This window comes from Anolis carolinensis, chromosome 3 (assembly GCF_035594765.1).
Source record: "Anolis carolinensis isolate JA03-04 chromosome 3, rAnoCar3.1.pri, whole genome shotgun sequence".
Classification (NCBI taxonomy): domain Eukaryota; kingdom Metazoa; phylum Chordata; class Lepidosauria; order Squamata; family Dactyloidae; genus Anolis; species Anolis carolinensis.
The window spans coordinates 56874013-56888332 of record NC_085843.1 but is presented as its reverse complement, the minus strand read 5'-3'; the positions used below and the strand labels follow the sequence as shown (position 1 = coordinate 56888332).

General features: G+C 38.0%; 1 long non-coding RNA gene across 1 annotated transcript in view; it reads left to right on the top strand.

Moving 5' to 3' along the window:
• LOC134298065 (uncharacterized) overlaps positions 1 to 10507 on the top strand; it is a 65035-nt gene extending 54528 nt beyond the window's left edge. The window contains exon 3 of the long non-coding RNA XR_010005041.1: positions 10066 to 10507. This is a non-coding gene — a long non-coding RNA (uncharacterized LOC134298065). The remainder of the gene's footprint in view (positions 1 to 10065) is intronic.
• Positions 10508 to 14320: the final 3813 nt, after the last annotated feature.

The following is a 14320-nucleotide window of genomic DNA, read 5'->3' as shown; positions in this document are numbered from 1 at the left end:
AAATTTTGCACAGTTCTAATAACTGGTACAAAATAGAAGGATTCACTAAATTAGCTATTGAAGGAAGCAACGAGTAATTTAGTGATTTTATCACTACAAAAAAACTTTGAAAATTTCAGTTTTAATAGATTATTTACAGTGTTGGGACTTATTCTGTGGAGTTTGGAGATTATTGTTCTGCTTAAAGTTTATACATTTTTGTGCAGAAAACAGCATTTTCTGCACAGAAAGTAATATTTCTGTGCAAATCCCCACATGTGAATGTTATGTGGACCAAGTATTGATCTGTAAAGATTCTTATCAGAATTTTTCTGATTGGGGTTTCCCATCATTCCATAAACATGTTTTCTGATCATTATTATATATTTTCAAATATACAATCCATCTCCAGTACAAATGTAGCTCAACAACAATTAAAAATCTAAGTGTAAACCCCCCAAACTCTATAAATTATTGTTGGAAGCTCAGGCATGCATGAAAGAGCAATCCAAAGAGATGCTTAATTCTAAAGTATTTGTATCGTTATTTAATCAGTTTGAGAAAACATTACTTCAGTATTAGAAAACCCAAATATCGTGTTTGAGGATATGTTACAGTTATATGAACACATGGTTCTGACTCTAGTATTTCTGATGTCCATCTTTCAGTAAAACCAGGACTAGACCTCAAGATAAGACCAGATAATACATTTATCACATTTTTTCAGTCATTTTCATCATAGCACATTACATTTTTCACCAACATATATTGCACTTAGCAATCCTGTTATCCAAAGGAAGAGATTGTAGAAAAGATGACGTTCCCTTTAATATCTAGTTTGGCACTTCAGTCTATTCAACTGGATATGCTTCCCTATTGCTACTGGCATTTACTTACATTACTAGTAGCAACCAAAATAACACAGTACTCGATGTGTCTCTTTTCTGCTCCTGTCTAGCCTTTTTCAAAACAGAAGGATAGCACAGAAGGCTTCAGGAAGTCACAGTCGTTTTTGGGACCTGGATGTTGGGAAATGTGAAAAAACGTAACCCCTAGGTTCTATCATAGCTACAGCTCTTTAAAATGAAATTGCAAGTACAATTTCAAGAGAAACTTGGAAGCGATTTCAACAATAACAAAACTCAAACAAATAGGTCTCAAAACGACTTTTGCCAAACTTTAGAGTGCATGCCTGACTTCACTCTTAACAAAATTAGGAAGAGGTTGTAAGTGGAAAGGACGTTCTACATAGATAAAGTTCTGCACCTCTCTTGTATTTTCCAACCTGTTAGAATTTAACTTCATTTCTACAGCAGTTTTGAAAATTTCACTAGATTCTAGTCCTCTTTGGGCTTTTAGTAAGGATAATTTTAAACACATGAAGATGGGTCACTATAGGCCTCCAAACTCACCCATCATCATTGCTCACAAACTCTACTCACATAAAAGCTATGGGTGTGAAGAGGAAAGCTTTCTTAACCCATGGAGGATCTCCAAGGAAGCATCTTGATTTTTCTGAATGTTAACTTCCTTTTAGATAAAAATACTCTCCTCTTTAGATCAATCACTCTTGAGTGAGCAAAACGGCAACAGAGATGGGCCAGCTTGTGTGTTCCCTTCCTCACATATTTGAACCACATACTTAAGACTTGCCTAAACAGGGCTTCTATCCATAGCTCAAATAGCTACAGTTCAAGTGTAGCAGGATGTAGAATTATGAAGACATTTGCATACTTTCTTCTCTCTTTTTAAGAATGAATGGGATAATGATGGTCTATTTAGTGCAACTATTTGTAAGTCAGATGTATTCAATGTTAGCGCATTTCTAAAATCTTGACATGCCATTGTTTGACTGTTTCTTCTGCCATGAGTTTTGTGAAAAACAAATTGTAGGTTTTTCTTTTTGGCTACATAACTCAGTATATAAAACCATAACATGAGGGTCAGCTTACAATATCAGACCCCATACATAGCAATTTTATCATGAAGAGAAATGTATCAAAGCTTTCAGGAAGGGCTTAACAATACAATCCCATTTATGTTTGGTCAGAATTAAGTCATACTGCCTTAACTGGTAATTCCCCTGCCCTTTATCCTTAAGTGGAGAGTTAAACAAAGAAGCCACCAGTATTTAAAAAGAAACTTGCATGAATTATGGAGCCGCAATGAGAATATCAATGTACTGAGGAAAAGTGGAGGGTGCCTGAGGGATGGGGGCACACATCATTAGCATAAAGAAAATATTGTGACTACAGTTTCATGGGCACTCCTTATACTTTCTGATCTCCAAAATACTTCCAGTGCAGCTCCTTGAATTACCAATCTACTAGAAAATAGAACACATTACTTTTGCTTTGCTAGATTAATGTTAATTGAAAAATAGCATGTCATTTTTCCTTCCCAAAACATACATTGGTTGAGATGAGTAAGGATCCAAGCTGTACAAAGTTGTATGTTTGTGAAGCCATTGTTTTCAGTCTCAGCTGTTGCTTTCTTGTTTGTTTGTTTTTTCTCCCTTATCACTCCTATACATGGCAAATGCCTGAAATGTGGGGAAATTGTTCACTACTTTCCAAGTGACAATGACAGATTGGAGGTCTAGTTCTTTGTCAATTGAACAACAAAATCTAATCTTGAGGGATAAACAAAATTGTATGCTATGGTGTACATACGGTACATTCAATTGGATAAGCAGAGTGAGTCAGAAAGTGACTTTGAATATTCAGTATTCTGTGACTGGCTTCCTATAACCTCATTACAGAATAAATGGCCTTCACATTGTTACCAGCTGTCCTAAATGATAATGTGATTACTATAATTCCAAAATATAACAACAGAAAGTACATGTAATCTTAAAATAAAATCACATATATTTTAACAATAAAATTAAAAATAATACATTGAATAACATGTAGAACACATTATGTCTTCTTAATTCCAAGCTAATGCAATGGTCAATAGATGATATACTTGTTTTGTCTGTTGAAAGGGATCCAAGACTGGTCCTGAACTACATCAGAACAACTCCAGTGCACTTTAATCTAATAGATGTAAACATGGTCCTTGTCCATTCTTCAGATGCAGACTTAGGCTCGTTCTACACTGCCTTTATCCCAGGATCTGATCCCAGATTATCTGCTGCTTTAAACTGGATTAGATGAGTCTCCACTGCCAGGTAATCTGGGATAAGGAGATAATCTGGGGTCAGATCCTGGGACATAGGGGCAAGTGGAAGGGGACTTAGTCTATTAGTCTAATAATCCTGTTTGTTTGCTGGTAACTTCAGTAGCAGCAATAACCCTTAGGCCCATTTCCATAGGTGTAAAACCAGTGTTAGCTTCCAGATTAGATTGAGGCATCCAAGCAACACCTTGGGCTAATCTGGTTTAACCTGAAAATGGAGGCAGGTTTCTGCAACAGAGCTCCTCTTGTGTCATTTTGACATGACAGAAGCTCTGCAGCAGTGGTCTTTCTCCATTTGCAGGCTGCTCCAATGGGGTTTTAGAAAAACTGGGTGAGAGGGGGACTGGAAGTAATACCTCCTGGGTCGATCTTTGACTCCACTGGGTATTTACCCAACACCATAATCACAGGTGTTTGGGGCCTCTGTTTGGCCACAATCCCAGTAGAAACAGGCATTTAAAATGCTCATTTCTATCTGGTTTTCATTCTGCCTGGAAGGGTTCTAAGAAGGCAAGTTGCTTAATTTGCAAACAAGTTTGAAATATTTGTTCAAAAATCAACCCGTATTTTATTTTAGGAACACTTCACAACGTTAGTCAGGTCAATTGATATCCATAATGCTCAATGAGATTTCCAGAAACTTCTTGGTGTATACTATTGAGGGCTATATGGGCATGTCCATGGGCATGGCAGGAGATTGTACAATGAATAAGTCTAAACTTTGAGTCAAAAATTAAATCTCCAAAAAGTAGGTCAACTTATCTACAAGTCAATTTAAGTAATGCACCTTAATTCTTATTAAAAAAAGAAAGAAAAATCTCCAAGTACAAAATCTCCAAGACAAAAGTTAAGAACTTAAAAGAAACACTGACCTGTTCTCTTCCATGTCACCATGTCTTGCCTTTTTGAGTGGCTAGGTGGGAAAATGGCAGCAGTGGTGGGCAAGAATGGCTGGCCCACTGAGGCAGCCCTGATGGTGTCCCCTTTCTATGGAATAACCCTTGACCTATCCACGGGTCATTCCAAAAGCTACTATTTTGCCCCAAACCCTATTTTCAACTAGCACATGAAGGCGCATTATATATAAGTACATACAGTATGTGTGTCCTTAGCCTTTTTGCTGGACTAAGCACTTCATTGCAAATTACCAATTTGATCATTTGATCTAATTCTTTCTTCTGCACCCATTGCCAAATAACTATATTATTTCAGCACTCCAGATAAGTAATAGCAAGTTTTTCATTCGGAAACAAGCAAGGGCATATCTTTTTAATGGGTACCGATTTCTACTTGCTAAATTCTAAGCAAGACCAGCAATAGCAAGATTATTTCATTGGAAGAAAAATATTATCAACAATACAAGTATTGGGTTATTGTATGTTTTCCGGGCTGTATGGCCATGTTCTAGAAGTATTCTCTCGTGACATTTCACCCACATCTATGGCAGGCATCCTTGTTTGGGAGGTGTTAGCTGGCCCTAATTGTTTCCTGTCTGGATTTCTCGTTTTCAGAGTGTTGTTCTTTATTTAGGCTTTTCCTTAATCCCTCCTTATTATTCAACATTTTCGCTTATCCAATGCTTTTATTTTTCAGTTATTGGTTCGGGGGGGGGGGGGGGCGGAGACGCCAAAATTCTGTTCACCTACACTTGAAAATTTCCTTGGGCCGGCCCTGGCTATGATCCCAGTCAGTAGTTTAAACATCGTAGGCAGACATGTTATTGGCCTGTAGTTTCCTGGTGCTGCTCTGTTTGTTGGATCCTTTTGTATCAGGTAGGTTCTCCTAGTTGTTAACCAGTCACTGATACTTCATTTTTGTACCATCTCATTGAATTGTTGGGCCATTTTTCCATGTAAACTAATCAGATGTTTGAGCCAAAATCCATGCAGTTGATCACTACCAGGCAATGACAAGTTCTTGACTTTTTGCACTTGTTTGCTCATCTTTTCAGTTGTTATTTCCATCTGTTCCATTTTGTTTTGTGAGAATTTTCCTTCAAACTTCTTTATCCACCCAGTGTTTTTGTTGTAGTTCTTATTATTTTCCCAAAGTTCTTTCCAAAACTTAGTTGTTGCAATTTTCTCAGGCTTTATGATTACTGTGTTTGTTTTTTTCGTTCAGACTCTGGTAGAACCGTCTTTGGTTTGATTGAAACAGTTGATTTTGTCTGTACAGATTCTGGCTTTATATCTTTCAATTTTTCTGGCTGTTGCTGTAATTTTTTCTTTCACAATTTCCAAAGCTTCTTCAATTTCTCTGGTGTGCAGCCAGTACTTTCTGATCAGGTATTGCTTGATTTTGTCATTCTTCAGTTTCTTCTCCTTCATATTTTTCAGGTTACTTGCATCTGATAATAGATTTTTGATTTTCAACTCCAATCTGACCTTCCATTTTGGTTTTCCAGTTGATTTTTTTGTATGGTTCTGCATTGGTTGAGGGAACTCAAGCTCTTCTGTTACTGTCAGAACCCTGGCAGCAGAGCACCAATAACCTTACACAGAGGCCAGTCTCTATCTAATATCTTTATTAAAGAAATATATAAAATCAATAAAAACAAGTGAAGAATATAGTTCAGAAGCAGACCTTTCAAATGAGGTCAAATATAGTCCAAAAATATATTGTCCAATAAATGATATTAGAGTTCAAAGTTTTAATCCACTTGACCGAAACACACACTTTGCCAAGCAATAGTGTGGGGAAATAGCAGAGTCTTAGAGTCCAATGAAGCTTGACAACAAGGCTGGAAATAAACTTGATTCTTGGCTAGATCCGTGACTGGAGACAAGGCAAACATGAAGCAAGAAACAGAGTCCGTGGTAAAACCGTGAGACAGGGCAAGGCTTGAAGCTTGATCCAGGAAGCAAGGAACTGGGATTACGAAGTCCACACACGATCTCTCTCCTCAAGCTGATCAATTGACTCCACAAAGAATCCCTTGCGCCAAACACCTATATTGGGTCTCGTTTTCCCGCCAACAGAACTCTTTCCCTAGAGAACGGGAAACGAAACCCAACTCTGTCCAGATGCAAGACTCCTTAGAATTTCCCAAGGGAAGCAGACCTAATCAGCCATTTGTTTGGCAGCGATTCTCAGGCTTCTCCAATTAGCCTCCCTGACTCCCCTGTCTTTAGAATAATTTTCCCTCCTGGGAAACGGAGGGGAGTTCTGCCCAAGGCCTGTTTGGCTGAATTCTTGAGGGCAAACATCAACATCCTGCAGGTGAAGAGACTCCGGCTCTTGCTGAACCGGCGAAAACCCCATGTTTTCCTCTTCGTCTGCCACAATAGTACTAGGAACAGGACTACAAGGCCCATGAGTCATCACAGTTACTGTCACTGCTGTATTGTAGGCAAACTGATTTGTTTGTTCAATGGATGTTATTTGGACAATAGAAAGTAATGTATTCACATCTTTCATGAGAGGCGCCAGGTGTCTCTTGGGCACAGTTTTTAAAGTTGGGAGTCGCTTTCTTACTGTATTTTCTGCAGCATGGGCCATGATTTCATCCTTGAGCTCTTGTTGTCTTGCTGTCAAGGTTCTTGGCGGTTCAACCAGTGCTTCAAGTGCTGGTTCTTCAAATTCTTGCAAAAGCACCACACTTTCCTCTGGTTCAGTCTGCTCCACCATTCTGTACTGTGGCCTGATGCTAATTTACTTTGCAGATTTTCTGAATTTCTTTGAGTCCACCTTCACTGAACATTTTGTTTCTGATTGTGAATCTTTGTTGATTATTATTATTATTATTATTATTATTATTATTATTATAAATCCACATCTTATTTAACTACATTCTAGTTAGAAAAGGAGAAAAAGTATAATTGTTTATTTTGAATTACTATTAATATTTTAGAAAAATGTCTTACTAGAGCAGAGCTGAAAAATTCCATCCCTGATATTACTCCTGCCCCGTCTATATTCTTGTCCTTTCCAGAGCTTGCAGAAAAGTAGCCAACAATATGAAATTTTGAAAACATTTGTTATACTTACCTGACCAAATACCTGTTTTCCCCGTTTCCCTTCCTTTATAATTTCTTCTTCTTACCACTCATTCTTGAACTTACTGATCTCCACATAGACTGCAGTCCAGGTTCCATTGTTGAGAGCTTCAAAATTCCATTCCCTGGTATAGAGGAAGAACCTTGTTACAACTACTGCTGTAGAACACAAGAGGACTATGGGCCCTTCCCAACAGGATGAAATCTTGAGAGAAACCTGCATTTAAAATACTGGTTTCTTTTGGGATTTACGCTACAAAGCAGCCCCAAACCCCATTATTTTGCTGGGGGGGGGGGTGATCACTACATTCCCTCCCATGCCAAGCCAGCATTGGTATTGGGGGGTGGGGTGGCCATCGACCTCCTGCCTTCTCTCATCCCTTTTCTATCATTAAAATGTTAAAAGTAGAGAGTTACCATTGCTGGAGGCCTTGAAGTGCTTCATTGCACCTGGAAAAGATGCAACAGAGCTTCCCTCTTGAAAGCTCAGTTGCATCATTTTCAGGTGTAATGGTGCACTTTCAAAACTCCAGCAATGGTAAATCTCTTATTTTAATGTGTTTAATGATAGAAAGGGGGATGAGGGAGGGGAGGATGACAATGCCATCCTGGTTCTTCAGGCTCCTGGAGCCTCAGAAACTGGAATGAAGATTGACCTTCAGAACAGTGGAAGGCAATCCTGAGAGTCAATCCCCACAAAACCCACACTGGCAAGGACCTGGAGTTTATTGAAAGGTCCAGATCTTTCTAGGTATTTTTTAACCTAGAGTAAACCTGGAAATCCAGGTTACTCTGGGGTAAAGTGAAAGCATTCATAGTTTTAGATCTGTGTCAGTTGCAAAGAAGACTGCTGGTTTTTATAATATGTAATTAACTATAATTTTATACTATAACCATGAAATAAAGTAACTAGATTTGAACCTAAACCCTGCAATTCTGCAATCCAGGAGAATTTTCAAAAAGGAAGAAATACTAGCAAAAATCCAGAACTTGTCTTTGGCTAAACTACCTCAACTAAGAAATGTAAATTTATCTCTCCTTACCATTAATGTAATTAATTAATCAATAAATAATTTTAATATTTTGAACTTAGAATTAAGTAAAAACTCAAATGCTACATCAATCAATTAAGCTAAAATAAATCCCATTTATTTTCCCCTTTTCATCAACTAAAGTAGTAACTTAATTGGCTTTAATCAGTTAATTCCTATCTCTGAAGTAGGGTGAATATGGGACCTTAAGATGATATGCTTCCACCTTCCCAAAAATAGAATATCTCCTACATTTATAGATACGTGTCCTGAATATGTGTAGCCATTTTACAGTAAGGCTGAAATATCCTCAGAAATAACTGGGACATTTTTACAGAATCCCTTGTTAACACTTTGTTCTGTAACTGTTGAAGCCATTTAGAAAAACAATACTATCAACAGCTACAAACTGTAATATTCATTGCCTCCCTGGCATTTAGTTGGCATGGCGCAGTATTCTTCATCTGTGTCCTGTTCACGATCATCCTTTTCAAGAAGACACAATGATGTTTTCCCTCTCTGTGAGTAATATAATATGGAATCAAAGTGCTCTTTCCTACTCCTAGCTTTATTCTTCGTGTGTTTTCAATATCTGTCCAAGAGAGTCTCTAATGGGCACCACATGTGACCATCTTGCTTTCTGAAAGATCCTTCACTGTTTTTGTAAAGCTGTTTGAAGTCTCAGATTTTTTGCTTCTCATAGGTTCAGACTTTTCTATCCTGCCAGCACCTCCTTTCTCCTTTTGCCCTTTTCTCTTTACATTACATATGTCTTCAGGAGCACCATGTTTTTGATTCTGTTCTTTCTTTCTTTCCCTTTAGAGGCCTTCATTCATCAGAGAGTCTCCAGGTTGCTAGTATAACCCACTTAACTTTCTTTCATCCTTTCCAACAGCCTGCAACACTTTGTCTCCTTACTATCCACTGCTTGTTTCAAAATGTGACCTGACTTTTTTTCTTGTGGGAAATCTGCCCCTTTGTCTTTCCTCAGCCCATGTATTATAAGGAACCTGAAATATAAATCAAACTCTAACAGCCATTCCTTCATCATCATCATCATCATCATCATCATCATCATCATCATCATCATCATCATCATTTTTAATATTCTTGTTACTTGCTGCTTAGCTGCTATGAAACTTTGGCTGCTTCTACACTGCCACATAAAATCCATATTATCTGCTTTGAACTGGATTATATGGCGGTGTAGACTCATATAATCCAGTTCAAAGCAGTTAATTCGGATTATCTGCTTTGATAATCTGGATTATATGGCAGGGGAAAAGGGGCCTGTGCTTACTTATATTGGGTTTTTTTTAACAACATGGCTCCTGAATAATTAGGATTTTATGATCTGATTACTCCTTTAAAGGAGTCTGGAGATTGGCATTCAAAATGCCACAGGACCAGAATTTGACAGTCCGGATGAGCCCCAGGATAAAGCCTCTGTGAAGAACTGTTCAATGTAACTACCATTCTGGTTGGCATAAGTGGAATGGGTGGAAGATGCCATCTTGTCTTTACTGCAGGCTACATAGTGATAACTCTGTTTTTGTTTATTTTAATGTTGGAAGCTGATTTTTCCTGTTTCCCGAGTCTGCCCCTGCTTATTTCTATTGTGGAGATGTTAGAAATTCCTTTAACAATGTCAATGTATGTATATGCACACAACGAAATATTATCTTAAGCCTGATTTTTAAGAGAGATAACTGCAGTACACAGAGAAACAGGCTCAAAAACTGCTTAAAATTACTCTAGAGATTACTCTAAGCCAGGCAAAGAAATGTGAGGGAGAAAAAAAAATTCTCTCAGAATGTTGATTGCTAAAGAATAGTCATATTCTGCCACTAATAGGGGTGTATTTCTTTTTTCTTCAGGACCATCTACAGAACACTATTTGGAGGATGTCAAAGAAGAAAATTGTCTTTCACAGAAGTGATCCAGGAAACTATGGGTAAAAAAAGGCCTCAATACAATCAGAATATGCGAGTGCTTTGAATTTAACAATGCATCACTGCTACAAAGTAATTTCTTATTGTTGTCTTAAAAAAATTATCCTGTGAGGGAAGATTTGACATTATTCTTTAAGATAATGCCAAATATCCTCGATTCTGAAGTCTAATATTCTGAGACTACCAGAAAGTAATTTGTTCTCCATGCATGAATAAACAGCTATATATTTTATAACTCCCAAAGTATGTATTTTTACTTCCTACTCAGTGGAAAGCCAGTGTAAAAGGAAATGAATAAATTAGTTTTCACTCCGATGAATGTGTATGTGTTTACTATTTTGAAGTTTTAGAAGGAAGTCTTCTCATTACAAAGTTTATGTATGCTTCTTCTTTCCAATAGCATAAGGCTTTGTGCTATGAAAATAATAAACTGTTAAAATTTTATTAAAAACAGTTATAACAGAAGCAATTGAAGGAAGTCTCCCAATATAGGAATTTAGATCAGGAACAGAACCTGTGTTTGCATGTTTGTAAGTATGCATGATTTCTATTAAATCACTGCAACAAATAGTGTCTGGCTTCCGATAGTTTTATTAGTGCTTTTAGTCAACTGTAAATTTGATCATCAAATTTTACTATGGTGTAAGTCAGTGGTTCTCAACCTGTGGGTCCCCAGGTGTTTTGGCCTACAACTCCCAGAAATCCCAGCCAGTTTACCAGGTGTTAGGATTTCTGGGAGTTGAAGGCCAAGACATCTGGGGACCCACAGGTTGAGAACCACTATTGTAAGCTAAGAAGTGTCAGTCTTGGATAGTACTTGATTAGAAGACTGTCAAAGAATACCATGTGCTGTAGGCTATATTTCAAAAGAGAGAACTGACAAAGCTACCTTTGAATATACCTTGTCTAAGAAAACCCTATGAAAATTATGGGGTACCTACTATAACTCAGCAAATGCTAATATAGCTAATAGAGAGGAATGCTGGTAACTGAGGTATGAAAACACAGGGATAGCAATATGTGTACCACCCTTGCTCTCTATGCCATCTACAAGAGGCAAGTAAGGGGATGAACCACCAACTAGATTAATCAATAGTTACCAAAGTCTTCAAAAAGCTGAATGAAAATTTATTTTGTGCATAAGAGTGGTTATACAGCAATAGTGGGTATCTATTTATCTTACACATATATTATATTATATTGCTCATATTTTTAATATGCTATTTAGGGTGATGCCTTGAAACTTCTTTATTACATCAGTTTCTCAATATTAACCCACCCTTGTTATCAGTACCCATAACAGTAAAGGGAGGCCATTCAACTGGTGAGGTCATGGAGATTCAAAAACATGTTCAGTGTATTCATATATTGAAGGTATATATTGGGTACTTTCTATACATATATGCAACAATTGTCTAACAACTTGGAAAGAGCCCCATTTTAATCTAAATCAAATGTTATGCACAAGTCATCTCTTCAATACTTGTTCTTCACATGCCACTCTTGCACCAATTTTCAACCCTTCAAACTGCTGCCAGATCAAACAGGTGGTTTTTGTGAAAGCACTTGTAAATCATAAAATCAGCAAGGTAATTTCAGTAGAGTGGATGAGCTAAAGTGAAAGGCCTTTGCTCAGGTGGTAATTGCACACTTCTGACCTAAGGCATTAGCCAAAGATTTCTGAGGGACAACCATTGGTACAGGCAATTATATTTAATAATACTTAATTACAGAATCATAAATATTTGAGATTGGAAAGACCCAGTAGGTCATCAACTCCCTTTCCCTATCAGTGCAGAATTCCTTCCCATTGTATATTTGCCTCTACATCGCCTGCACTTTAGTGCAGTTTCCCATCAGGAGAATTGGCACTGAGATCTGCTTCTGCCTAAATTTTCCATTTCTTAATTTCATCTTTCTACTGTACCTGTTCACTCTGTGTTCAGCAATTCCTTTGTTGTCCCAAGTGTTTAAACCAATCAAATATTTGTAGATGGTTAGCGTGCTTCTCTTCAGATACCGCTTAGCCAAACTTTACATATTTATTTGGTTCTTTTAATCTTCCTTATAGGCAAATCCCTACTGCCCATAATTATTTTGTTGCTCCTCTTTGATCTTTCTTGTGGTTTCCATCTTTCGGATAATGAGTTAGCCAGATTTGCATGCAGATGTAGGTTTGTTTGGTGCTGGGATTATTTGTTTTTTAATGTTATCGCTGGAGCAAATAAGAAAAGGCTCAATAGATTCTCTTCCTTATCATTGAAACTGCTCTTTTCTATATGCAGAGCATTGTTTAGCTCAAAACAAAGGCAAAAAGCCTCTTGAAATTATATCCTGGATCACCCTTACCATGTTGTTAGCAACCATCCCACTTCAGAACATCCACCATCTATCGTCCAGATATGGTGTTGTTTTAAAAATAAAAACTACAAAGAAAATTGTGATATTAGATCAAAGTCAAATCAGTTTTTGGGTTTCTACAGTTCACAGTTTCTACAGTGGCTAACCAGAGGGTCAGATGACTCCTAGACTAAGTAGGGAGACCTTAATCCTAACGATTTCATGGAATTGAAAGAAGCCCACAGAAAGATATAAACTGCCTCATCTGCTGTCTCTCTGTTGGATAGGAGTGATAGGGTGTTAGATATTTTTTTGGGAAAGAACCAGATTCATGCAAGTGATAGTGCTGGATCTCCTTGGTCACCCTGCATCATGTGATGGCCTGTATAGAGGTCCAGCTGAACAAAGCAATTGTTTGTTTAAAAATCATTATATATCTTGTGAACAAAGAATAAAAGATAAAGACCAATCTGTCCAGTTATTCAGCTGGGAGAAGAGGCATGTAATAGGAATGATTGTTTTGCCAGGCCATTTGTGGATGTGATGTACTCTAATCTCACTACAAACAAGGTATTCAACAAGATGTGAAGACAACAGGGCAAACACCAAATTTCAATAATTTGTCTTGATTCTCTATACAGCATAACTCTCTTATCTATGGGTTTTAACTACTCATGTTCCAAAAAAATAGCTCTCATCAGACATGCTAGTGGGCCTCTCTAGGGGCCTCATCACAAAGCTCAGATGAAGTGCCCCACTTCACCAAGAAAGGAGAGGAAAAGCAAGACATATCCATTGTCCTGCATGCACCTCCCTCTCTGAGGTGTTTTCCCCATCACATGGGGGAAGTGTCACCCTCCCAGTGAGGCCCCACTTGGAAGCCTCCCATATTGTGAGGAAAGTGTCCAGTTAGAGGCGGGGCCTCCCATGGAAGTCCCATAAAACCATGTGATGGCTGGCATGGGGCTTCATCCAGAAGATGGGGTGAAAGTGTCCTAGAGCGCTACCCCCCCCCCATCTGATGAAGTCCCAAGTCCTCCAGTGCTGTTCTATGATAGCCTTCTGGTCCTAGCAAAGTCATCCATGGTCTTAGAATCTTAGAATGTATCTCTGGGTATAGCAAGGCTGGGCTGTAATAACTAACCAAAATAATGATATTAATGGCAAGAATAAATGGTTTTTGTTTGTTGATATGTGCTTTCAAGTCATTTTTGACTTACAGCAAGCCTAAAGTGATCCTATCACAGGGTTTTTCTTATTGAAATTTATTCAGAGCAGATTTGTCCTTGCCTTTCACTGAGGCTGAAAGAGGTCACCCAGTGTTGTGGATTACTCTTCTGATTCTGAGGGAGAAGGAGGACAGCTGGTTGAAGAGGCAGCACTTGGGCATTTAGGGTTAACTGGTGAGGAAGAAGACTTGGGAGGAGATATAACAGATATGACAGAGATCTCTACTTTTTTGGAGCAATGAAGGGAGAAAGAAAGCAGAAGAAAGTCAGCTGGGCTAGCAGAGAAAACGCTGAACAATCAGACCTCGACCTAGGGCCAGCTGTGTTGGAAAGCTCAAGGCTATACATTAGCAGCAAGGTTAGAGGCCAGTGCTGGCTGCAACCATCTTATTTTCGAGAAAGAGTCGGTTACCAACATTGTGTCTACCGTGAAAGCTCTGAAACCTCCTGCTGTTCGCAACTCGTAAGCCTGTATATTAAAGACTTTATCTGATGTCTGCTGTGAATACTTTTGTTTTGCATTTGCTTGAAGATTAACATTGTAATAGTACTTTCTGATTTCTAAATTGCATTATTTTTATTATGGCTGAAGTAAAGCTCTTTTTATTTGC